This window comes from Tamandua tetradactyla, chromosome 23, assembly GCF_023851605.1.
Source record: "Tamandua tetradactyla isolate mTamTet1 chromosome 23, mTamTet1.pri, whole genome shotgun sequence".
Taxonomy (NCBI): Eukaryota; Metazoa; Chordata; class Mammalia; order Pilosa; family Myrmecophagidae; genus Tamandua; species Tamandua tetradactyla.
Window position 1 is genome coordinate 26,787,747 of NC_135349.1, and position 24,242 is coordinate 26,811,988.

Below are 24,242 nucleotides of genomic sequence, written 5' to 3' on the forward strand. Positions count from 1 at the left end.
GATAAACCTTGAGAACATATTGCTGAGTGAAATAAACCAGACACAAAAGGATAGATACTATATAATTTCGCTATTATGACCTCGGTAAAGGTAAACCCAGAGGCTTATAATGTAGAATATAGGTGATCTAGATATACACGGAAGCTAGAGATGGGTGAACAGTTAGCCAATGAGGTTGAACTTAAATGTAAAGGAATGGATAGAAATGAGGGCAATTCATCAGTGGGTTTATAAGTAATATTGCTATATTGAAGCTGAACATGATTGAAAGGGATTGTATAAATTATACAATTATGTATCCCACCAATTAATACGACAAACATGAAAAAGTTCTTGCATGAACCACTTCAAAGGTATGAATCTTGTACAAAGAGTCAGTAACAGGGGGATATAAGGGGAACACTACTATTACATGCTATTGTCTATATTTAACAGGAAGAGACCAACAGTAAGTACCACAATACCACGGGTAGATAATTAGGGGGGAGGTAAGGACAAGAGTTAAGGGGAGGTTTGGATTTTCTATTTTGTAAGGGTGTGTTTATCGGTTATTTTTTTCTTTGCAGCAATGAAGATTGTCTAAAATTGTAGGTGTTGGTGACTGTACAACTAAGTGAAGATAATGTGAAACATGGATTCTTGACTTTGGACATTATCTGTGATGCCCAATGGATTGAGGTGGCTGAAGAATACATTGACAGAGAATTAGAATGGCAAACTGTGATGTATACATATAATGAAATATTTTACGGCTTCAGAAAGGAATGAAGTTGTAAGGCATGCAACGAGTTGAACAAACCTTGGGGGCACCATGTTGTGCAAATAAGCCAGAAACAAAAGAACAAATATTGTATTATCTCTTTTAGAAAATACTTATAAGAAAGTTGGGGCCAGTTTGTAAGCTCTAATATCAGTCACATTTAATCTAGATCTGTAAATTCTATTTTTAGGTTTTTTATTTTAAATATATGTATAACCTGGTATCTCCCTGGAACTTTGGTTACCTGTGTGATACTTAAGACTCAGAGTTGGAGTACTGCAGCTCTGAAAGTCAGCATTGCTACATACAACAGCTGTTAAAAAAGCTGAAAAAGGAACAGGCTTCAATTAGAGTTAAGAATGAAGCCAATCCGGCCAAGACTAAGGTAAATCAGAATACATGGGTAAGGAGGATAGTCTGTTTTTTAGAACTTCACCTTCTGTATAAGACCCAAAGAAGAGAGTTTATTTTGTCCAAACCCTGAATTTTCTGTAGCACATTGTAGTTTGCTAGCTTCTGGAATGCAATGTACCAGAAACAGGATGGCTTTTAAAAAGGGAAATTTAATAAGTTGCTAGTTTACAGTTTTAAGGCTGAGAAAATGTCCCAATTAGAACAAGTCAATAGAAATTTCCAATCAAACGTATCCAGGGAAAGATACCTTGGTGCAAGAAGGCCGTTGAAGTTCAGGGTTTCTCTCTCAAGTAAGAAGGCACATGGTGAACACAGTCACAGTTTCTCTCTTGGCTTGGAAGGGCACATGGCAAGCACAGCATCATCTACTAACTTTCTCTCCTGGTTTCCTGTTTCATGAAGCTTCCCAGCAGGCGTTTTCTTTCTTCATCTCCAAAGCTCGTTGGCTGTGGACTCTCTGCTCTGTGGTGCTGCAGCATTCTCTGCTCTTTCCGAATCTCCATCATTCTCCAAAATGCTTCCTCTTTCATAGGACTCCAGAAACTTATCAAGACCCACCCAAATGGGTAGAGACATGTCGTCACTTAATCCAGCTTAACAACCACTCTTGATTAAATCATATCACCAGGGAGATGATCTGATTACAGTTTCAAACATACAGTAATGAGTAAGGATTATTTTATCTTTATGAAATGGGATTTTGATTAAAACATGGCTTTTCTAGGGGACATACATCCTTTCAAACCAGCACACATATAACCTAACTTAACCTGTCTGGATAGCTCATTTAAACAACCCAAACATATGGAGCCCAGAAAAGGAATGAGGGCTTGTAATGCTGTATAGCTTAATATAGTACCTGGATATATCCCTGAGTATGTTGAGCAGATAATTAAAAAATATTGGCAAAGTCCCTTGAGGGACTGGAGACAAAATATGGAACAATTAAACTTTACCACCAGGGAAAACCCTGAGACTGTCTCAAATGCAAGTTTCAGATAGATATTGCTAATTACCACGGTTTGCCAACTCTAAAGATCATCTAGGGCTCTATCTGAGATTATACAAAAGTTTCATGCACTAAGATTACTTTTGAGAAACCTATAACCTCCAGATGTTTCCTAGGCCAGATAAGTCCTAAAACCCAGAGAGGCCAGCCTGTCCAAGAAATCAACTAGTTCCATCCCCCTAACCCATATTTTTGCCACCCTTTTCCAACATGAAAAAGTTAGAATGGGCATAGCCAAAACATCCCTAAAGATTGGGAGAAGGATTAAAGGAGCAGGAGGAGTTATAACAGAGAAAATAGAAGATAGGACTTAACAAATGAGTATGGCTCCTTAGTCATCATATTGATATTTCTTTTAGTCTCCAGTATCTTGGAGCAGCTAGAAGGAAAAAGCTGGAATTGTGGAACTGTAGCCCCTACCAAACTCTGAATTCTGTTCTGTAAGTACTTGTTACAATCTACTTTGTAATTTATTGCCTTTTTGTTTTTTATGTTATATTTCACAATCTAAAATATTAAAAAAAAAAAGAAGGCATTCCGTGTACAGCCAGGAATATGGCAGCAGTAGAGTGAGTGATTGTTATAAATGAAGATTAGCATATGTTGGAGAGTGAGGAAATTGTGGAACAAAGATGGGAGACACAAGGGCAAAGTGGTGACAGTGTCAGGACATCAAGTGCGAGACAAAAGGAAGAATTAAAAAGGTAGCCCATTTCCTGACGGGATCCCTGGTGGGTGACTGTGCTGTCCGCAGGAAAGGAATTGAGGAAGAAAGGTGAAGTGAGGCTGAGGAGTGTAGCTGTGAACAGGTGGGTTTTGTAGTGCTGGTGAGACATCCAACTGGAGATGTCCAGCAGGCAGCAGGTGATATCTGGGCAAAGATGAAGTCTGAGGATAGGAAATCTAGAGTCCCCAAGTGAGGAAGAGGAGAGGATGAGATCTTCCTGAAGAGTATAGGGAGGGAACCTGAGGAACAATGTCATCTAGAGGCTCTGCCCAAACAGAGACTGAGGGGGTGCCACTTAAGCCAGAAAATAAGTTATTAGTCCATGATCCTGAAAAGTTCAGCAGTTATTGCACCATAGCAATGGCTAGATCTAGGATTTCAAATTCTGTTCTTAGGTCTTCTCATTCTCTGCGCGCGTGTGTGTGCATGTTTATGCATATATTTGTAAGTGTATGTCCTGGAGTGGCAAAGATGGCTTTAGTCAGCTCCAAGATTTCATCATCCCAAGTTCAAGTTCAGCAGACAAGAGTGGGATCCCTTTATTCCATCAAAAATCCTGGGTTAGGCCGGGGCAAGGATAGCTCCATGGCAGAATTCTCATCTGACAAGCGAGAGACTTGGGTTTGATTCCTGGAGCCTGCTCATGCCAAATATAAACAAACAAAATCCTGGGTTAACTCTTGGTTTCCTCATACTTCCTTGACCAGTTACTGGAGTTATGGAACATCTGCAAGGATTGGCCAGGCTTGGATCTTATGCCACTGTGGATCCTAGAAGTGAGTTCAGTGCCATCTAAACCAATGGATTTAAAATGGATGAAGGATAATTCTAAAAATATAAGTGAGGAAAAAAGCATGCTGGGCAAGCTAAAACACAAGATGTCTTTTTGAAAAATAGGAAAGCCATAATCTTAAAACAAAAAGCTGGTCGAATTTAGCATTGTGAAAATCTGCTCACCTTCTAATTTGGTTTCTCGTTTTGCTCAAGAGTATTAATAACTTGTCACAGACAAATCTGGGTTCATTGACTGGTGTTTGGAGACCAAAGAACAAGGCAAAGACCCCAGCTTCTTCTGTGAGAAAGTGCTCATCACTTTTCTATTTTTATGAAAGAAAAAAAAAACCCGTTTTTATACTGTTGCAGAAAAAACGTAACTGTGACTCATGTTTCACAATTTATATAGCTAACTTCACATATTTTTGACAGTTCTATCATGTTTTAGATGCTGTGAAATATTTGTTTTCCTCAGTGACTCTGGGGTTGCAAAATTATACTTACTTCTTGTGGTAGTTAGATTCAGCTGTCAACTTGGCCAGGTGAAGGTACCTAGTTCTGTTGCTGTGGACATGAGCTAATGGTCCGTGAACCTCATCTGTTGCTGATTTACATCTGCAGTCAGCTGCAATTGCCTGCTGCAATGAATGATGTTTGACTTAACTGGCTGGTGCTTAAATGAGAGAGCACAATGTAGCACAGCCCAAGCAGCTCAGCATACCTCATCTCAGCACTCGCAGCTCAGCCCAGGCCTTTGGAGATGCAGAAAGAAATCACCCCAGGGAAAGCTGTTGAAACCCAGAGGATTGGAGAAAAGGCCAGCAGAGATCACCCTGTGCCTTCCCATGTAAGAAAGAACCTCAGTTGAAAGTTAGCTGCCTTTCCTCTGAAGAATTAACGAAATAAATCCCCTTTTATTAAAAGCCAATCCATATCTGGTGTGTTGCATTCCAGCATCTAGCAAACTAGAACACTTCTTGATTACTAATATTCAATGCCAGAGTTTCTTACCTCATCACTATTAACATTTTTTGTCAGATAATTGTTTGTTGTGGGCGCTGTCCTCTGTGCTGTAGAATGTTCAGTCATATCCCTGGGCCCTTACCCTCTAGCTATCAATAGCAATTTCACTTGTAGTAATCAAAATGTCTTCAGTCATTGCCAAATGTCTTCTGGGGAGCAGAATTATCCCTGATCAAGGACCATTGCTCTGTGCTTTGGTTGCTGGTCATGTAATCTGTCAGGAAAGGGATCTGTGGAAGTGTGGAGGGACTGGAGGCTAAGAACAAAGCACAAAAGATGGACACCTCGGTCCCTTTGCATGAGTTGACCTTGATGATGGGTGCAGTTTCAGGACCTTGTTCTGTGGTCTTTCAGTTTTCTCTCCCCCAGGTCTGAGAAGAAGGAAGACACAGGAACCTCACCCAGCAGCAGGATAATTAAAATCTAGGTCTAAAATGAGATGCTTGCAATATAATAGGAGCCAGTTGGTGCTTTTCAGTCAGTGAATGAAAAAAGTCTGCTGCCTATAAATAGCACAATTGGCAGCCAAACCCTCTGAAAAACACTCAACATGCCAATGTCAGAGGAAGATGTGTCCAATGCTTTAGACGCTGAAAATAAATACTGTGAGTCAAAAATAAATGGCGTTATTAGCATAAAGGGAGTCCCTAATTAACCAGCAATAGTCCATTACTGTATCCTTCAATTCATTAAATTGCATAATTACATAAAAACTCAGTTGACGCTTGATTCAGTCAGTGTATCTGGTATTGTCTCCTCAATAATTAGTTCTATAATTGTCAGTTTGACAGGGCAATTAAAAATGTTTGAAGACATTGTGTCAGCTTTCCTGCGTGAGGCTGCACTCGGCAGGATGCATCTAGGAGAAACTTTCCATCTGGGTGACTGATGGTTCCAGCTCTAGGGATGAAGAGAAGGAAGAATAGGGACTGGAGGAGTCAGAATACAATAATTTGCAGCTTCCTTGGGGAAAATTATTCTATCTGAGCCAACCGAGTATCTTCACTTGAGTTGTCTCAGCTTTAACTGCTGAGATGTGGAAGAAGTGGAGGAAACCAGCAGTGGGGTTCTGTCCAAATGAGTGAAGAACTCTGATTCTGGGTTTGACTACGAAGGCATCAATATTCAGAGCATATGGTGGTGGGAGTGAAGACCACAGCATGAGATACTCAAAGTGAGGCTCGGTGAAACCATCTTGCTCTGGAGTTTCATTCTAATTTGCATCAGGAGCTCCATAGATACCTAGGAGCATGGGAGTGCTGATTAGCTCCTTATGGGAAGGAGATGACTAGAGAAGGCTGTATGGGGTGTGCAGGGACGGTTCCAATGTGTTAGCATGGTGTGTTAGTTAGATTCACTTGTCAACTTAGCCAGGTGAGCATACCTAGTTTTGTTGCTGTGGACATAAGCCAATGGCACGTGAACCTTATCTGTTGCTAATTACATCTGCAGTCGGCTAGGAGGCGTGTCTGCTGCAATGCATGACGTTTGACTTAATTGACTGGTGCTTAAATGAGAGAGCGCAAGGCAGCACAGCCTAAGCAGCTCGGCATTCCTCATCTCAGCACTTGCAGCTCAGCCCAGGCCTTTGGAGACGCAGAAAGAAGTCACCCCAGGGAAAGTTGTTGGAACCCAGGGGCCTGTAGAGAAGACCAGCAGAGACCATCCTGTGCCTTCCACGTAAGAAAGAACCTCAGTGGAAAGTTAGCTGCCTTTCCTCTGAAGAACTAACAAAATAAATCCCCTTTTATTAAAAGCCAGTCCGTCTCTGGTGTGTTGCATTCCAGCAGCTAGCAAACTAGAACAGATCCTTAGGTGGCTGTTTGGAGGGTTTCTTTAAATCCTGCAAAATCCCACCTTCCTACTTGCCCTTCTAAAGGCAGAAGATAATGGAGATGTTGACAAAAGACACAAGCAAAGGAGAAAATCAAGAGAGCATTCCACAAGCAAGGAAGAATGTTTATTCAAACACTCTATATTGTACCTCCAATCCACATAGAAGCCCTCTTTTCTTGGAATAAGGTTGAAAGGAGGAGATGGTTGGAATTTTCTATCCATATTTTATTATTCTCTTATGAACACTGTCTTATCAACCAGAACTTGGATTGGCTAAGGGTATTACCTTCCTCAGGGGAGGAGATTGTTGGAAGCCCAGAAACATCTTCTCTACTCTTTTGTGGGAGTTCTTATCCAAACTTTATGATTACTTCTAAATACATCTTAATGAGAGGGGTATTGAAGTTCTTTTATGATTTTATCTCAAGAAGTTCCTAAAATATACCAGTACATTAATTTAATAAGGCTACTTCATGGTTATTCTAGAACCAGAGGCATACTCCTCTCTGGGCCTCTTTGCACTCAGGATCTTATTATAAAGTTTCTAAAATCCATACCTGAACCTCACCCCGGATATACTGAATTGAACTCAGATGTGTCATACATGCATGGCACAGTTTAAAAATTGTTGGTATTCATAGCTTCCTTTCTGCCCTACTAAGTATTCTAATATTTGATTACTCCACATTCATCCTTAGCTCCTACATCTCCAACAAAAGAATGTTCTGGGCCTTCGTTATAAATCAGGGTAGTTACAAAAGAGCCAAAAATTTCTCTTGTGACTTTATCTCTATCACTATGTGTATCTATCTGTCAACATTAATCCATCCATCCACCCATCATATTCCATCTATCCTCCATAATCATCATCATTATCATTTATGTAAGACATAAAGAAACAGTCAAGAGAGGGGGAGGAAAGATGAGTCTATGCAGACAGGGTATAGAGTGAATGGGGATTTTGATAGCAATCAGCTTTAACTCACACTTAGTTAATGGATTGCATTTTTTTTGAGTGGACAAATGCACTGGTTCTATGGGCCAGACTGTCAAGATTTGGTCTTGGGCCAGTTTTTTAATCACTCCATGCCACAGTATTACAGTCTCCTAATTTTAAAATTGGAATTAATTCATTCTTTCTACAAATGATATGTGTACCTTTATGTGTCAGGCACTGTATTAGGGGCTTAGGATGCATCAAGGAATGAAGCAAACTCAAATCTCCTTCTCAAACTCAAATTACATTCTCTTGTAGAGAGACAGACAGTGAGCAACAAACATAAAAAAAAATTATATCCTATGTTTAAATGGAGCAAGAATAAAGAGGAGGAGGAGGCCCGGTGGGATGAAATTTTAAATAGAGTGATTGGAATACACCTCATTAAAAATGTGACATTTGAGCAAATGAATTAAATGAGGGTAAGGAGTTAGCCATGTGGATATCTGGGGGTGAGGGGTGTTGTCCAGAAAGCCAGATAGCTCTTGAGTGAGACAGTATTTATGGAAAAGTGAGGAAACTAGTGTGAGTGAGGTGAGCAGGAGGGAGAGCATTAAGAGGTGAGGCCTGAGAGGTAACAGGGGATTTGATCTTCTAAGAATTTTTGTAGGCTAAAATAAGGAATTTGGTTTTGCACTGAGTGAAATCAGGAGCTAGTGCAGGATTTTGAGCCAAAGAGGGACATAATATGATTTGTATTTTAAATGGATCATTCTGGGTACTGCATTTTCAAAAGAAAAACCTAGGAGAGAAAGGGTGAAAGCAGGGACCAGTTAAGAGACAATAAAAGTAATCCAGGCAAGAGATGAGGGGTGTGGTTTGTACCAGGTTTAATAACAATGCCTCTCCCAGGGGGTTGTTAAAAAATTAAATGAGATAATGTATGAGTGAACTTGAAGTTGGCTTGCATAATGTACGTGTGCAACAAGTGACAACTGTTATTAGCTAAAGTCATGTCAAGACTGAATCACATGGAGCCCAAGGACTTATTTAGTGTTAACTGCCTTTTTTTAATTTTGGAAAAGTTTTCCAGGTGATTCTACTCTGCATTGCAAGATAAGACTAATAGTCCAGTCTGTTTTCACATCTCAAATTATGCTTGGCTATATATCCAAGCAAATTCTCCAGACAGGTTTATACAATGTTCCTGAAATAATATAATAGACCAATTATAATACGATATAAGCAATATAAAATGCCTTCAGTATTTTACTTCTTATCAAAGTGTATAACCCTTTACATTTATTTTCCAAATCTGCCCCATGGTTCTATAGATGCGTCAAAGATACAAATAATATACAAAGTCATTTCTCTTAGTTCATAATCTTCTTATTCTACTTTGTCATGGACAGAGGGGTCTCATTCTGATATGTAGTGGGATTCTGATTGCCTTATTAGGCAGCTGAAATCTGGACTTTCTTCCCCTTAATCTGATATTGTTTCTTTACTCTCTAAAGGTAAAATACTTCAAACCAATGTCTCTCATATGCCCCATCTTTCCAAAGTTTAGGAGTTATCAGGACCGAGTAAAGTGTATGCAAACTTCTTTATACAAAAGCATCTCTTCACCTCTAAAAAAGATATTTCCTGACAGACTTCAAAAACCATACAATCTCCATCTGATTGCTGTAACCAGCCATAGTCTATAGAAAAATATATCATTTGAGAACAGCAAGTCAATAGGAAAAGCATTTTAGTTTCAACACATTCAGACACACTGTCCAGAGTTGTATGGAGTCTCATGAACTTAAAACCCAATTGGGAAACATCTCCAATTCAGAGGTTGAATTGTGATATCGTACTTATCAAATCCCACAGAAAATGTTCACCACTTGTCTGCCATTTGTACTGAAATGTGTAAATTGCATACCCTTAAAGATGAACTGAAATAATCCACCTAAGGGAATATAAGAGTGCCTGGAATCTGGTAAGTGTTCAATAAATATTAACTAAATTCATCATTATTCTAGTCAAGTTTCAAAATTTGCAATGAGGGTGGCTCCAATTTCATATCTTTCTTGTGGCCCCTATTTCTTGTACTGTATATTTTTCATATTTAAACGTCTTTATTTCCCGCAGTCCCCTGAACTCCTGGTATCCCAGTAGTAAGTTACATATAAGCTCTGGTCAAGGTTTTTGGCCTCTAGATCCTCAGATTTCAGAAACGGGGCTACTGTTTGATGGTATTTCCCAAGGATGTACCTCCTTGGATTTCCTGAAAACAATTTTCTCTGTTCCATGCTTCTTCCTACAACTTTGCCTTTCTGAGTTTCTGAATTTCTGAGACTTTGGACAATCTTCCTCAGATGTGAACATCAATATATTGAGGCATCGTTGGTCCTGTTGCAGCCTGGTCTTTCCCTGCTTGTTCTGATATTCCATTTCCACATCCCTCTGGCACCCCTTACTTCTTTCATGTAGACCTTCCAAGGATTTCAAAACTACAAGCTTCTTCTTAAATTGGTCCCACATGCAGGGCTAAGCCTGTTTACTAGAACTTATAAAGGTCTGCCTCATCTGCTTTTCCTTTTATTTCTCTTTCCTACTGTTTCTGTTCCAACTACAAGCTAAAAACTTTTTTTCATTATCTCATTCATCGTGTGGTCTCCTTTCAAAGTCCAAAGTGTTGTTTTCTGTTTGTCCAATACCTCTTGTAGTCTTCTTCCCTGCTATTTTTCTCTTGGTCTCAGGGCAAATTCTCCTTCCAGAGCCAGAGATCCAATACTCCTCTCATATTTTTAACAACAATCACAACCACAGTAGTAAGTTGCTATCTGTTGCCTCCTTGTCAGGAACCAAGTTTGAGTTAAGCACTTTTTTGCTGGGTGGTATCGATCTTATTTTACAGAATATTGAGTCTCAGTCCAATAGAACAAGGTTTTCTCTTTACGGTAATATCCCTCATTCCTCCTTGTCTGTTTTCCTAAAAACCTTATAATCAAGTCCACCATCCTGCATGGGGCTAAATAATGTGTTATCTTCTCAGTTGTGAACAAAAGCGGGGATAAAGAGAAGAACTCAAAGTAAAGAGCTTCATATTGCTCCCTGGATTTCTGTTTCCAATCCATAATCCAAGCAGTTCTGGATGGATGGAGAGATCATAACATTGTGTTAGAAAGGAAATCACACTAGAGCAGTGAGCAAGATCCCCCAATCAAAACTTAGGCTCTCTCTTCACGGGACTTTGCCTAAGACACAACTGTGAGCCGAAATCTAACTCTCCCATTTGCAGAACTATAGCAGATGTTAGTATGATAGAGATGGAGAAAGATCTTGGCAGCTTACCAGAATTGCCCCTTTGAGCCTGCTGCCTCTTCGGGATGATGTCATCCTTGCTAATTCCCTGAAGAAAAAGCTCTATATTTCATAAAACCCAAATGCTGGCCACCTGGTAGACTGTACTGGACCATGCTGTTAGAAGGAATAGGAAGTTCTGATATAATTCAGTGAGGGCCCAGGGCTGTCTGGCTATTCTCTGACAATCATATCACTTCCTTACAGGGTTCATGAGATCACTCATTATATAAGGAACAATATCCATAGCAAACAAGGCATCACTTTGAGATCAGCTCACCCAATGGCCAATGCTCAATGGAAAGATCTCAGAAAGAGCTGGGCTAGAGAATGCAGTTTATTCTAAAGAACAGTGGAGTCTCCTATCCCAAATTCCAATGTGATCACCAGCCGTCCTCCAAGCTTGAGATAAGTGTGCGTCTGAGAAAAGGCGAAGAAGCAGAGGTCATGGCATGGAGCCATGAAATGAAGAGAAAAGAGATACATACTTAGTTTGCAAACTCTGTCGTGGATGAGCATGACCTGTCAGGGTATTAAAAATACAGATATCAGGAAGACACTTTAGAACTGCTAAGTTAGAATTTGTGTTTTTAAAATCCTTTTCCCCCATGGTTGCTTTTGATATACAATGAAGGTGAGAATAAGCGATGCTTGAAAAGTCGGTTTTGTGATGCTGCTTCTTAGAATATGTGGCCCTTTCAGTGTCTTGAGGTGGCCTCTATCCAATTGGTATGAGGCAGTAGGTGTAGAGAAAGTGTGTTCTCTTTCCCCTTTTCAGATATGAACTTAAGGACTTCTTTTGCTTAGATTAGTGGAAGCCTCAGAAACTTACCCTGACCTCTTTCCTGGCTTGACCTATGTTTTATTTGGCAAGGGGTTCTCCTCCAAAAATTCCATATTTATGGGAAAGCAGTCACAATAAGAAGGAAAAAAAGGGGATGCTCTAGAGGGAGAAATATATATATATATAAATATATATATATTTAATGAGCCTTAATTATTATTATTAAATATAAATAATTTATATTATTTATAATAATATAAATAAATATATATATTTATATATATATAAATATATATAAATATATATATATTTAATGAACCTTTAATGAAAGGAAGAACTTTTAAATTATTTAATCCTCTCACTATAAAGTCCACTTCATATCACCATGGCCCAACACTGGTTTGGTCTCTGTTGTAATTCTGTGCGAAAGTGATTGGCTTATATGTTTTTCCTGGAACCCTCTCATTGTACGAAGGCAAAGATGTTGTCTTTCTGGTTTGTGGTGCCATCTCCAATGCCTACCTTAGTGCCAAGCCCATAACAGATGGTCAGTAAATACTGGTTGAATACATACATGAAGGAATGAATAGATCAACCATAACAAACCTGCATACATTATGGCAAGTCTAAAACCCAGATCTCTGTGACCTTGAATAAATCACTTAACATTTCTTGGTCTCAGTCAGCTCATCTGAAAATAGAAATATTAACAGTACCCACTTCAGAGAACCATTGTGAAGATTAATTATTATATGTTTAGTGCTTAAGACAGTGTCTGATTAGTACCCAATATCCACTGACTGTTATTATGATAGCACTGTTGTCAGAATTAAAAAATTAGAGTACTCACATAAGATCAACGATTTTTAATTTTGCTGCATAAGCCATTAAAAAGACACTAGAACTAGCATTTATTATCATCATTTCATAAGGAAAGGAAATCTTCAAGTGAACAAAGGAGGAAGGGCATAATCTCAAAATAAAGGTCATTCTTTTAAGTTTTTAATAAATTTAGCTTTATAAAAAAATCTCTGCATTGTCTTAATTTTTAAAGAATTTTGTTAAGGATGAATGGGAACATTTTCACAGTGGACTATTTTTTTTTTTTTCAGAACCACTGAACCAGGGTGACTGTCTTTGAAGGGGTTGGTATAAGATTGATGCCCATGGCCCAGAAAATTTAGCATCTCTTTGTTCATAGTGGGCACTTGATTTTAAGAAAAACCATGGACCATATGACCCATAGGTGGAGCAGGGCATAGGTGGTCACTTCTGCCTTTGGGAGCCTGTGGTATGGGACTCTGTGTCTTGATGCAGCCAAGATGGCCCTATGTCTCTTGTTGTGACATCCTGGCCACACAGACCCACTCTTGAAGTATGTTAAGAAGGAATTCCCATGGATCTTGGCATTGTGTGGGTATTAAGAAGAATCCTGGGGAGATAAGAGTATAGAGGGGCTCCACTTCCCAAATACAAGTCATGGCACTGTTCTCAAGGAGGTATGTAAGGGGATGTGGATGGAGAGCTTTTCCTCATTCTAGTATCCTTTCTCACTGAATGGCTCCACTCAGAAAAATCTAGGAGTCAGAAATTATTACCAAGGACAGTTCATAATGCCTCTCCATATCTCTCATATCTTGTTCTTACCACCGCAACTACTGCAGTGATCTTTAGATTGTTTTCCTTTCCTCTAATCTTTCTCTTCCATCTTATCTGACTCTTCCGTTCCTTATCTCAGTGATTGATTAATCTATCCATCCATACATCTATCCATCTATTCACCCATCCATTCACTCTTACATCTATCCATGCTTATAACGTACATAAAGAGCATGATTGATTTTTCTAAAATACAGGTTTGAGTATTACACATTCACACCTTCCTCGTCTTCTTAAAAAAAACAAAGAAAAAACTTGACTCCTTTTCCCATGTTAAGAAGAGAAATTAAACTCCTTCAAAATCATTGACAATAAAACTTGTAGCTGTTGTTTAATGAAACACCATGTTAAGCACCTCTATGTAAATCTTATTTTATGTGGGATAGGAGCAATCATTATCCCTATTTTGCAAATGTAGAAACAGAGTCTCAGTGTAGCATGCACAGGGTTTGGTCACCAAGGCAGTAATCAGTGGAGATGGGACTTAAAACCTTCTTAACTCCAGCTCTCCCCTGTCTGTGGAAGAAATTTTTATTACCAAGACTCGTCTCTCTCAAATCTTCCTGACACACACTATGCCCAATACCATGGGGAAATATGATTGCAGAGGTTTGTAAAAATGATTCCACAGGAAAAGAGAAGGGGATACTAAATGTATTGGGGGAATGAGGGGAAGGTCTGATAATCAGGGACGACTTCAGAAGGAGGTTCACCCTAATGGGCTTGGAAGGATGGGTAGGTATTTAAGATTCAGGCAAGAAGGAATAAGGCATCTGTTTTAGTTCCCTGGCTGCTAAAGCAAATACCATGCAGTGAGCTGGATTAAACAATGAGAATTTTTTGGCTCATGGTTTTGAGGGGAGGATAAGCCCAAAGTTAAGGCATCATCAAGGCGATGCTTTCACCCAGAAGACTGGATGTATCTGCCGGCAAGCCTTGGTCCTTGGTTTTTGTTTCACATGGCAATGCACATGATGATGCTTTATCCTTCTCTTCTGGGTCCTGTTAACTTCCAGCTTCTGGCTGCTTCTTGTATGTTTCTCTCTCTCTGTGGCTTTCCTGATAGGGCCTTCAGTATTAGGATTGAGAACCATCCTGATTCAGCAGAAGTAACCTCATCAAAAAGTCTCTACTTATAGACATTCAAGCCACAGCAATGGATTATGTTTAAGAGCATGTTTTTCTGGAGTACCTAGCTCCAAACCACCATAGCATTCTAGGAAGGAGCAAGGTCACTGAGGCTTGAATCTATGTTAGAAGACCATCCATCTTATAATCTAAATATATGAAGCATCTAAAGAACAAATGAATTTCCCAAAGACTCCAAAACACACGTACACACACAGCATGATTTTAATGGAAGAGAAACTTGTTATTGTGCACAGTGTGTGCAATGGTGTGAATGGCACAGCTGCCTATGCCAAGTTGATGATGGCATGGCCCAGGCCACACGACACGGCCCTGAGATTATGACTATCGGAGGGCTGATATTGTGGTCACCTTGATTAGTCAAGAATTTTGACAATTCTTATTTGTTTAAAAGTTTTGATGGGAAGCAATTAAAGAATTGCTTTAAAACTTCAAGATGAAAATTGTACAATGAGATATTTTAAGTGATAATATATATTTCTTTTACTCAGAAGACTATTTTGGAGTTACCACATATAATCCTCAGAAATATTGTTAATACAGAATCAAACAAGTTCCGGGTATTCAGGATAATGAACTTCTGTTGCCTGGAAAATCTCAGAATAGTGAAGCACCCAGTGTGGCTGGAGCTGAGGATGCTGATGGCTAGAGATGAGGCTGGTACTGGTGTAGTTTTGGCCTGGCTACCCAAACTAGCTCTTACCTCTGCTTGCCTGATTGATTTTGAACAAATCTCATCTTTCTGTTCACCTTGTCCAGCCCTTGGTCTATGTGGTTCTTCCTTCCATTCACAGGAGCTTTTTCATCTGTAACTATTGCAGCTCACACCTTCCTTACAGTTTGGTTGAATTCACTTTCACTTAGTAGAGTAAAGCAATTTCTCCCATCCGACATTCCATGTATGTGTCTGGGCACTGTATGGTGAGGGTCACATTTCCTTCTTCTTCCACGTGACTATCCCATTATTTCAGCACCACTTGTTGAATTTTTTCGGGGGGTGGGTAGGAAATGCATGGGCCAGGAATTGAACTAGGTCATGATGGGTGAGAATTCTACCACTGAACTACCTCTGCAACCCCCCAGCATTCATTTTTATAATACTGATTAGTAGTTTCCTTTTTTTCCTAGAAAAGGTAGCTTGCTAGAATAAACAGAATTACCAGCCTCCTCTACAACTATGCTGGTCATGTGCTAACTTTTGGCCAAGGGCATGTGAGCCAAAGCATTATGTATTATTTCCAGGAAACATCTTTAAGAGGAGGGGTATACTTTTATTTATCCCATTCGTTCCCTTTTCCTTCCTGCTCATTGGAATGCAGAGTAATGGCTGGGGCTATCGCAGTCAAATGGGACCAAGACATGGACGCCATGTGTTGAGAATGATAACACGAAAGAGAAAAGGAGCCTGGGCCACTGTGGTTCTTGGTGCCTTCTTATGTGATCTGGACTTGACTTGTGTTTTTTATAACCACTTTTATTCTGGATTTTTAAAAATCACTATTATTTTGGATTATCTATCATTCATAGAAGAACCTAATCCCAGCTGATTGTATCAGTGCTTTTTTTTTTTTTGCATAAGAATAAGTATTGTATTGTGATAGTGCAGATTCCTGTGCCATGGATGTTTGATTTTGTAGACTTGTTTCGCAACCCAGGAACATACCTTTTAAATAATTACCCCAGAGGATTCTGTTGCAGGTGCTCAGTGGGCTGTGCTCGGAGAAATACTTGCACTGAATAGATTTTGTAGTATTTTTTGCCCAGAATCCAGCATTGATCTGGAAAGTGAAACATTATGTTTTTTAGCATTGAAGGTTTCATGGATGGAATTCATTAATATAACAGGATAAAATCTAGACTAGATGCAAATGAATCTAGATTAACTTGAGCCAGACCAACAGTCTGCAAATACATTATTTTGTTTTCAGCATCATACTTAGTATATGAGACATATATTTGTCTGTAAGAAGTAAACACTCTGTAAAATAAAGTTACCTTTTCTATCACTTATAATTTTGAGTTATTCCCTCTATTAATTCAAATGTTTAAAGTAGACTAAATTTAAATATACAGTCAGTTCTGTTAATCAAATACAGATTATCAACGAAGGTTTTAAAACCTTCCCTTAATAAATAGCTTTATGGCCCTGCACATCTTCAACCCAAAGGAAATTGTGAAGTCCCTGTGTGCTTGAGAAACATGAGCTAGTGTTAATGTTAATGTATGTGGGGCATTAATTATAGTATAATTTGGCTACTATCCCAAGTTGTATAAGGTATCACAATGTAAAAATAAATGACTTTTGATTTTTTTGTATTAGTTTTAAAACTGCAGTTTGATCAGAAGGTATTTAAAAATTAAGCCAAATTTGACTTTGTGTGGGTTGGAAGAAAACATTATTCCTTTAAGGTATGTCACAGGTAAATTTACTTCACATAAAAAGTCTGCAGTGAACATGACATAAATCCTGTGGGAGTATGTCATTTTAGCACAACTTGACAGACTCATAAATTTATTTCCTTTTCTTAAGAAAAGATTGTAGGAATATCTTAATGCATAAAATGAATTATTCAGAAAAAATAGTTAATTATTTTTATATGTGAATACTGAAATATTAAATATTATCTACCCTTCAATTTTTAAATTGTTGCTATTGTTATTATTTTTAGCGAGTTTTATAGGTTTACAGAAAAGTCATGTACAAAAAAATACAATGTTCCCATATAGCCCATACTATTGACACTTTGCATTATTTTGGTATCTTTGTTAGAATTGTGGAAAGAATATTAAACTATTACTGCTAACTATAGTCCATAGTTTACATTAGGTGTAATTTTTCTATATACCACATGTAAGTTTGTTAAGCTGCCAGAATGCAATATTCCAGAAATGGAACAACTTTTAAAAAGGGAATTTAATAAGTTACAAGTTTACTATACTAATGCCATGGAAGTGTTTAAATTAAGCCACCAATCAGAGGTTACCTCCACTCAAGAATGGCCAATGCTGTCTAGAACATCTCTGTCAGCTGGAAAGGCACGTGTCTGGCATCTGCTTGTCCCTTGCCCCTGGGCCCTCTGTTTCCTATGAGGGTTTCTCACATGGCATCTGCGGACATTCACTTAGCTAATCCAGGTCAAAACTTTGGGTTTCATCTCTTAGTTTAGCATCTGCTGAGGCTAGAGGTTTCTTTTCTTCAGGTTCTGGCTATTTCTGTGAGTCCTTGCTTAGCACCCAGACTATTTCTGTCTTGATCTCCAAACGTCTCCATAGGCTCTGGCTGTTGGCACTCCAAGCAACTCTTTTGGCTCTGCTCTGAGCTCTCTCCAAAATGTTTCCTCTTTTAAGAACTCCAGTAAACTAAATACAAGACCCACCTGGGATAAGTGGAGCCACATCTCCACCTAATCAAAAGGTCACATTCACAATTGGGCGTGTCACATCTCCATGAACATAATCTAATCAGAAGTTTCTGCCCTACAGTATTCAATTAGGATTAAAAGAAACAGCTGCTTCCACAAAATTGGATGAGAATTAAAACATGGTTTTTCTGGAGGTACACAATAGCTTCAGACTGGCACATTACTTTATTATTAACACCTTGTAATAATACATACATTTGTTATAAATCATGAAAGAAGATTCTTATATTTCTACTATTAAGTACAAAGCAAAGATGCTTCCCTATATTTTATTCTCAGGTTTTTATTGTCCTGGCTCTTATATTTAGGTCTTTGATCCACTTTGTGTTAATTTTTGTATAAGGTGTGAGATAGAGGTGAACTTTCATTCATTTGCATATTTATATCCAGTTCTCCCTTCACCATTTTTTGAGGAGACTATTCTGTCCGAGTAGAGTTGACTTGCACTTTTGTCAAATATCAATTGGCCACAGATGTGAGGGTCTATTTCTGAACTCTCAATTCAATCTCATTGGTCAGTATGTCTATCTTTATGCCGTACCATGCTGTTTTGACAACTGTAGGTTTGTAATAGCTTTAAAGTCAGGAAATATGAGTCCTCTAACTTCATTACTCTGTTTCAAGAGGTTTTTGCTTAACTGGGGCCCCTTACCCTTCCAAATAAATTTTTTAATTGACTTCTACACTTCTGCAAAGTAGGCTGTTGGAATTTTTATTGGGATGGATTGACTCTGTAAATTGCTTTGGGTAGAATTGATGTCTTAATTATATTTTGTCTTGTAATCCATGAACACAGAATATCCTTCCAGATACTATATCTTCTTTGATTTCTTTTAGCAGTGTTTTGTAGTTTTCTGTGTACAATTCAATTACATCCTTGGTTAAATTTGTTTCTAGATATTTGATTCTTTTAGCTGTTATAGAGGGAATTTTTTCTTGATTTCCCCCTCATATTTCTCATTACTAGTGTATAGAAACACTACTGATTTTTGCTTGTAATCTTGCAACTTGCCTATTGGCTGAACTCATTTTTAGCTCTAGTACCTTTGTTGTAAATATGTCAGTGCTTTGTATAAATAGGATCTTGTCATCTGCCCATGGTGTAAGTTTTACTTCTTCCTTTCACACTTGAATGCCTTTTGTTTATTTTTCTTGTTTAATTGCTTTAGGTAGAATACCGAGCTCAGTGTTGAATAACAGTGATGGCATAGAGCATCCTTTTATTTTTTCTACATCTTAGATGGAATTGTTTCAGTCTTTCAGTCATGCTGTGAGTTTTTCATATGTACCCTTTATCATGTTGAGGAAATTTCCTCTGATTCCTATATTTTGAAGTGGGTTTTTTTTTAATGTGTGTGTGAGCAGATAGAAAATTTATTAGGTACACATGTAAGAGGACATGCGGGCGCTCTTATAAAATTCTTCTTGGAATCGTTGTTATAATTCACCAGTTATGCCATCTGTTCCTGGGCTTTTCTTTATGGGAGGTGTTCTAGTTTGCTAGCTGTCAGAATGCGATATACCAGGAGCAGAACGGCTTTTAAAAGGGGGAATTTATTAAGTTGCAAGTTTACATGTTCTAAGGCCTTGAAAATGTTCAAATTAAATCAAATTGATAGAAATGTCCAAACTAAGGCATCTATGGAAAGATACTTTGCTTCAAGGAGGCCAACGGCATTCAGAGTTTCTGTCTCACCTGGAAAGGAACATGGTGAACATAGTGGCATTTGCTAGATTTCTCTCCCAGCTTCTTGTTTCATGAAGTTCCCCTGGGGGCATTTTCCTTCTTCATGTGGAGTCAGTGGTAATGTCCCCATTCTCATTTCTGACTTTATTTTCATCTTTCCTCTTTTTTTTTCTTTGCTAGTCTAGCTAAAGGTTTGTCAATTTTATTGATCCTCTCAAAGAACCAACTTTTAGTTCAAATTTTCTCTTTCTTAGTTGATCAACTAAGATAGATAGTTGTTCTATCTATTGATGAGAGTGATGTAATGAAGCCTCTGATGATTATCATAGAGAAGTCTATTTTTCTCTTCATTTTTGCTAATGTTTGCATCATGTATTTTGGGACACTCTGATGAAGTGCATGAATATTTACGTTTATTATTTCTTCTTGGTGAATTGCTCCTTTTATTATTATATAGTACCATTCTTTGTCTCTTATAATAGTTTTGTATTTAAAGTCTATTATGTTCAATATTAGTATAGCAACACCAGCTCTTTTTTAGTTACTGTTTGTATAGAATATCTTTTTCCAACCTTTTACTTTCAATTTATTTGTGTCTTTGGGTCTGAGGTGAGTTTCTTGTAGACAGCATATAGATTGTCCACACTTTTTAGCCGTTTGTATTTCCTCTTCTTAAAAGTGTCTGTTTATGTCTTTTGCCCATTTTTAATTGGGTTGTTTGTCTTTTTGTTGTCGAATTGTAGAATCTCTTTATATATTCTGGATATTAAACCCCTATCTGATATGTGGTTTACAAATATTGTCTCCAATTGTGTATGCTACATTGTAATTTTCTTGACAAAGTTCTTTGATGCACAAAAGTATTTAATTTTGAGGCAATCCCATTCATCTATTTCTTTTTTTTCACCATTCATGCTTTGGACGTAAGGTCTAGGAAACTAACTTCTATCACAAGGTTTATATTTCCCTATATTTTCTTTTAAAACTTTTATGGTCTTAGCTCTAATGTTTAGGTATTTGATCTATTTTGAGTTACTTTTTGTATAGAGTGTGAGATATGGATCTTTTTTCATTCTTTTGCCTGTAGATATCTAGTTCTCTAAATACCATTTATTGAAGAGACTGCTCTGTTCCAGTTGGGTTGACTTGACTGCCTTCTCAAAGAACAATTGCCCATAGATGAGAGGGTCTCTATCTGAACACTGTATTCAATTCCATTGGTCAGTATATCTATCTTTATGTCTGTACTATGCTGTTTTGATTATTGTAGTTTTGCAATACGCTGTAAAGTCAGGTAGTGAGACTTCCCACTTCATTTTTCTTTCTCAAAATATTTTATGCTATATGGGGCACCCTGCCCTTCCAAATTAATTTGGTTGTTAGTTTTTCTGCAAAGTAAGTTTTTGGGATTTTAATTCATATTGCATTGAATCTATAAATCAATTTGGGTAGAATTGACATCTTAATTATATTTAGTCTTCCAATCCATGAGCATGGTATTCTCTTCTATTTATTTAGGACTTCCATGATTTCTTTTAGAAATTTTTTTTTTTTTTACATGGGCAGGCACCAGGAATCGAACCCGGGTCCTCGGGCATGGCAGGCAAGCATTCTTACCTGCTGAGCCACCGTGGCCCGCCCTCTTTTGGAAATTTTTTGTAGTTTTCTGTGTGTAGGTTTTTTTGTGTCCTTAATTAAATTTATTCATAAATATTTGATTCTTTTGGTTGCCATTGTAAATGGATTCTTTTTTCTTGATTTCCTCTTCAGATTGCCCATTACTAGTGTATAGAAACACCACTGATTTCTGGGTATTGATCCTGAACATTGCCATTTTGCTATACTCATTTATTAGCTCTAGAAGCTTTGCTGTAGATTTTTCAGGATTTTTGACAGATAATGTCATCTGCCAACAATGGGAGTATTGTTTCTTCTTTTCCAGTTTGGATGCATTTTATTTCTTTTTCTTGTCTAATTGCTCTGGCTAGAATTTTCACCCCAATGTTGAATAACAATAGTGACAGTGGGCATCCTGTCTTATTCCTGATCTTAGCGGGAAAGCTTTCAGTCTTTCCCCATTAAGGATAATGTAAGCTGTGGGTTGTGGGTTTTTCATATGTTCTCCTTATCATATTGAGAAAGTCCCCGTCTATTCTTATGCTTTAAAGTGTTTTCATCAAGAAAGGATATTGAATTTTGTCAAATGCCTTTTCTGCATCAATTGAGATGATCCTGTGTTTTTTCCATTTTGACTTAGTGATATGGTATATTACATTAACTGATTTTCTTGTGTTGAGCCAACCTTACATACCTGGAATAAATCCCATTTACTCATGAGGTATAATTCTTTTAACGTGCTGCTGGATTTGATTTACAAATGTTTTTTCAGGATTTTTGCACCTATATTCATTAAAGAGATTGGTCTGTAATTTTCTTTTCTTGTGATATCTTTGGCTTTAGTATTAGGGTGATGCTGGCTTCATAGAATGAGTTAAATAGCTTTCCCTCTAATTTTTTTTGAGTTTGAACAGGATTGGTATTAATTTTTTCTTGAATGTTCAGTAGAATTCACATGGGAAGCCATCTGGTCTTGGACTTTCTCTTTTTTTTTTTGAGGACTGATTCAATCTCTTTACTTGTGATTGGTTTATTGAGGTCATCTACTTCTTTTTGAGTCAATGTTGGTTGTTCATGCCTTTCTTGGAAGTTGTTTATTTCATCTACATTGTCTAGTCTTTTTTTAGCATATCATCGCTCATAGCACCCTCTTATTGCCTTCTATATTTCTCCAGGGTCAGTGGTTATGTCCCCTCTTCTATTTACGATTTTATTTTATTTTTTCATCTTCCCTCTTTTTTTTCTGTCAGTCTAGCTAAAGGTCCATCAATTTTATTGATTTTTTCAAAGAACTAACTTCTGATTTTGTTGATTTTCTCAATTGTTTTCATATTCTCAATTTCATTTATTTCTGCTATAATCTTAATTATTTCTTTCTTTTTGTTTGTTTTAGGGTTAGTTTGCACTTCTTCCATGTGAACAGTTAATTCCTCAATTTTTGCTCTTCCTTCTTTTTTAATATAGGTATTCAGGGCAATAAGTTTTCCTCACACCACCACCTTTGCTGCATCCCATAAACTTTGATATGTTGTGTTTTTATTTTAATTTGCCTCAGGATATACTTATTTCTCTTGTAACATGTTCCTCAACCCTATGGTTGTTTAAGTGTGTGTGTGTGTGTTTAGCCTCAACATATTTGTGAATTTTCTAACCCTCTGTCTGTTAATGATTTCCAACTCCATTCCATTATGATCAAGAAAGTGTTTTCTAATTTCAATCTTTTAAAATTTATTGAAACTTGCTTTGTTACCCAGCATATGGTCTATCCTTGAGAATGATCCATGAGCATTTAGGGGAAAAATGTGTATTTTGTTGTTGTGAGGTGTAATGTTCTGTAAGTATCTGTTAAGTCTAGTTCATTTACTGTATTAATCAAAATACGTTTCCTTCTTGATCCTGTCTAGGTGTTCTATCCACTGATAAAAGTGGGCAATTGAAGTCTCCGACTATTATTGTACAGATGTCTACTTCTCCCTTCAGTGTTGTTGGTGTTTGCCTTATGTATCTTGGGGCACTCTGGCTTGGTGCAGAAATATTTATGAATGTTATGTCTTCTTGTTGAATTGTTGCTTTTATTAATACATAATGCCCTTCTTTTTCTCCTTTAATTGTTTTACATTTGAAGTCTAATTTGTCAGATATTACTATAGCTACCCCTACTCTTTTCTTGTTGTTGTTTGCATGAAATATCTTTTTCCAACCCTTCATTTTCAGTCTGTTTTGGTCCTTGGGTCTTGTGTTAGTTGTAAGCTGCTGGAATGCAATGTAGCAGAACTGGGATGGCTTTTAAAAGGGAAATGTAATAAGTTACAAGTTTACAGTTCTAAGATTATGAAATGTCCTAATTAAGGCACCAACAAGAGGTTACATTCACTCAAAATAGGCCAATGTGTCAGGAACACCTTTGTCAGCTGGGTAGTCTTGTGGCCAGCATCTGCTGGTCCCTTGCTTCTGGGCTGTATTGCTTTCAGCTTCTCTTCTTGTGGGGGTTCATCACTTTGCTCCTCTGAGGCTGGCTTTCATCTCTTAGCTTCCCTAGGCTCTCTCCAGGTTCTGTCTTGCTTAACAGCTCATGGGAAAGCACACAGCAACATCTACTGGGTTTCAAGGATCACCAAATGTCCATGTCTCTGCTCTATCTGTTGGCTCTGAGGTTTCTGTAGGCCCCTGTCATTTCTGACTCTCTCCAAAATGTTTCGTCTTTTAAAGGATTCCAGTAAACTAATCAAGACCCACGTGGAATGGGTGGAGACACATCTTCATCTAATCAAAAGTTAATGCCCACAATTAGGTGCATCACATCTCCAGGAGATGATATAATCAAAAGATTCCAACCTACATTATTGAATAGGGATCAGAAGAAATGGCTGCTCCCACAAGATTGGATCAGGATTAAAAAACATGGCTTTTCTGGGGTACATAATACTTTCAAACCAGCCCAGGTCTAAAGTGAGTCTCCTCTAGAAAGCATACAGATAGCTCTTGTTTTTTAACCCATTCTGCCAGTCTATATTTTTTTATTGGGGAACTTAATCCATTAACATTTAATGTTATTACTGTAAAGGTAGTAATTTATTCTACCATTTTGTC

General features: G+C 37.8%; 1 long non-coding RNA gene across 3 annotated transcripts in view; it reads left to right on the forward strand.

The window, feature by feature from the left end:
- The window catches only part of LOC143667340 (uncharacterized), a 172,636-nt gene extending 164,610 nt beyond the window's left edge, over positions 1 to 8,026 (forward strand). For 2 of the 3 annotated variants that reach the window (XR_013167995.1, XR_013167996.1), the window contains exon 5: positions 567 to 8,026. This is a non-coding gene — a long non-coding RNA (uncharacterized LOC143667340). The remainder of the gene's footprint in view (positions 1 to 566) is intronic. The other variant, XR_013167998.1, reaches the window with a different exon arrangement.
- The last annotated feature ends 16,216 nt before the right edge of the window (positions 8,027 to 24,242 follow it).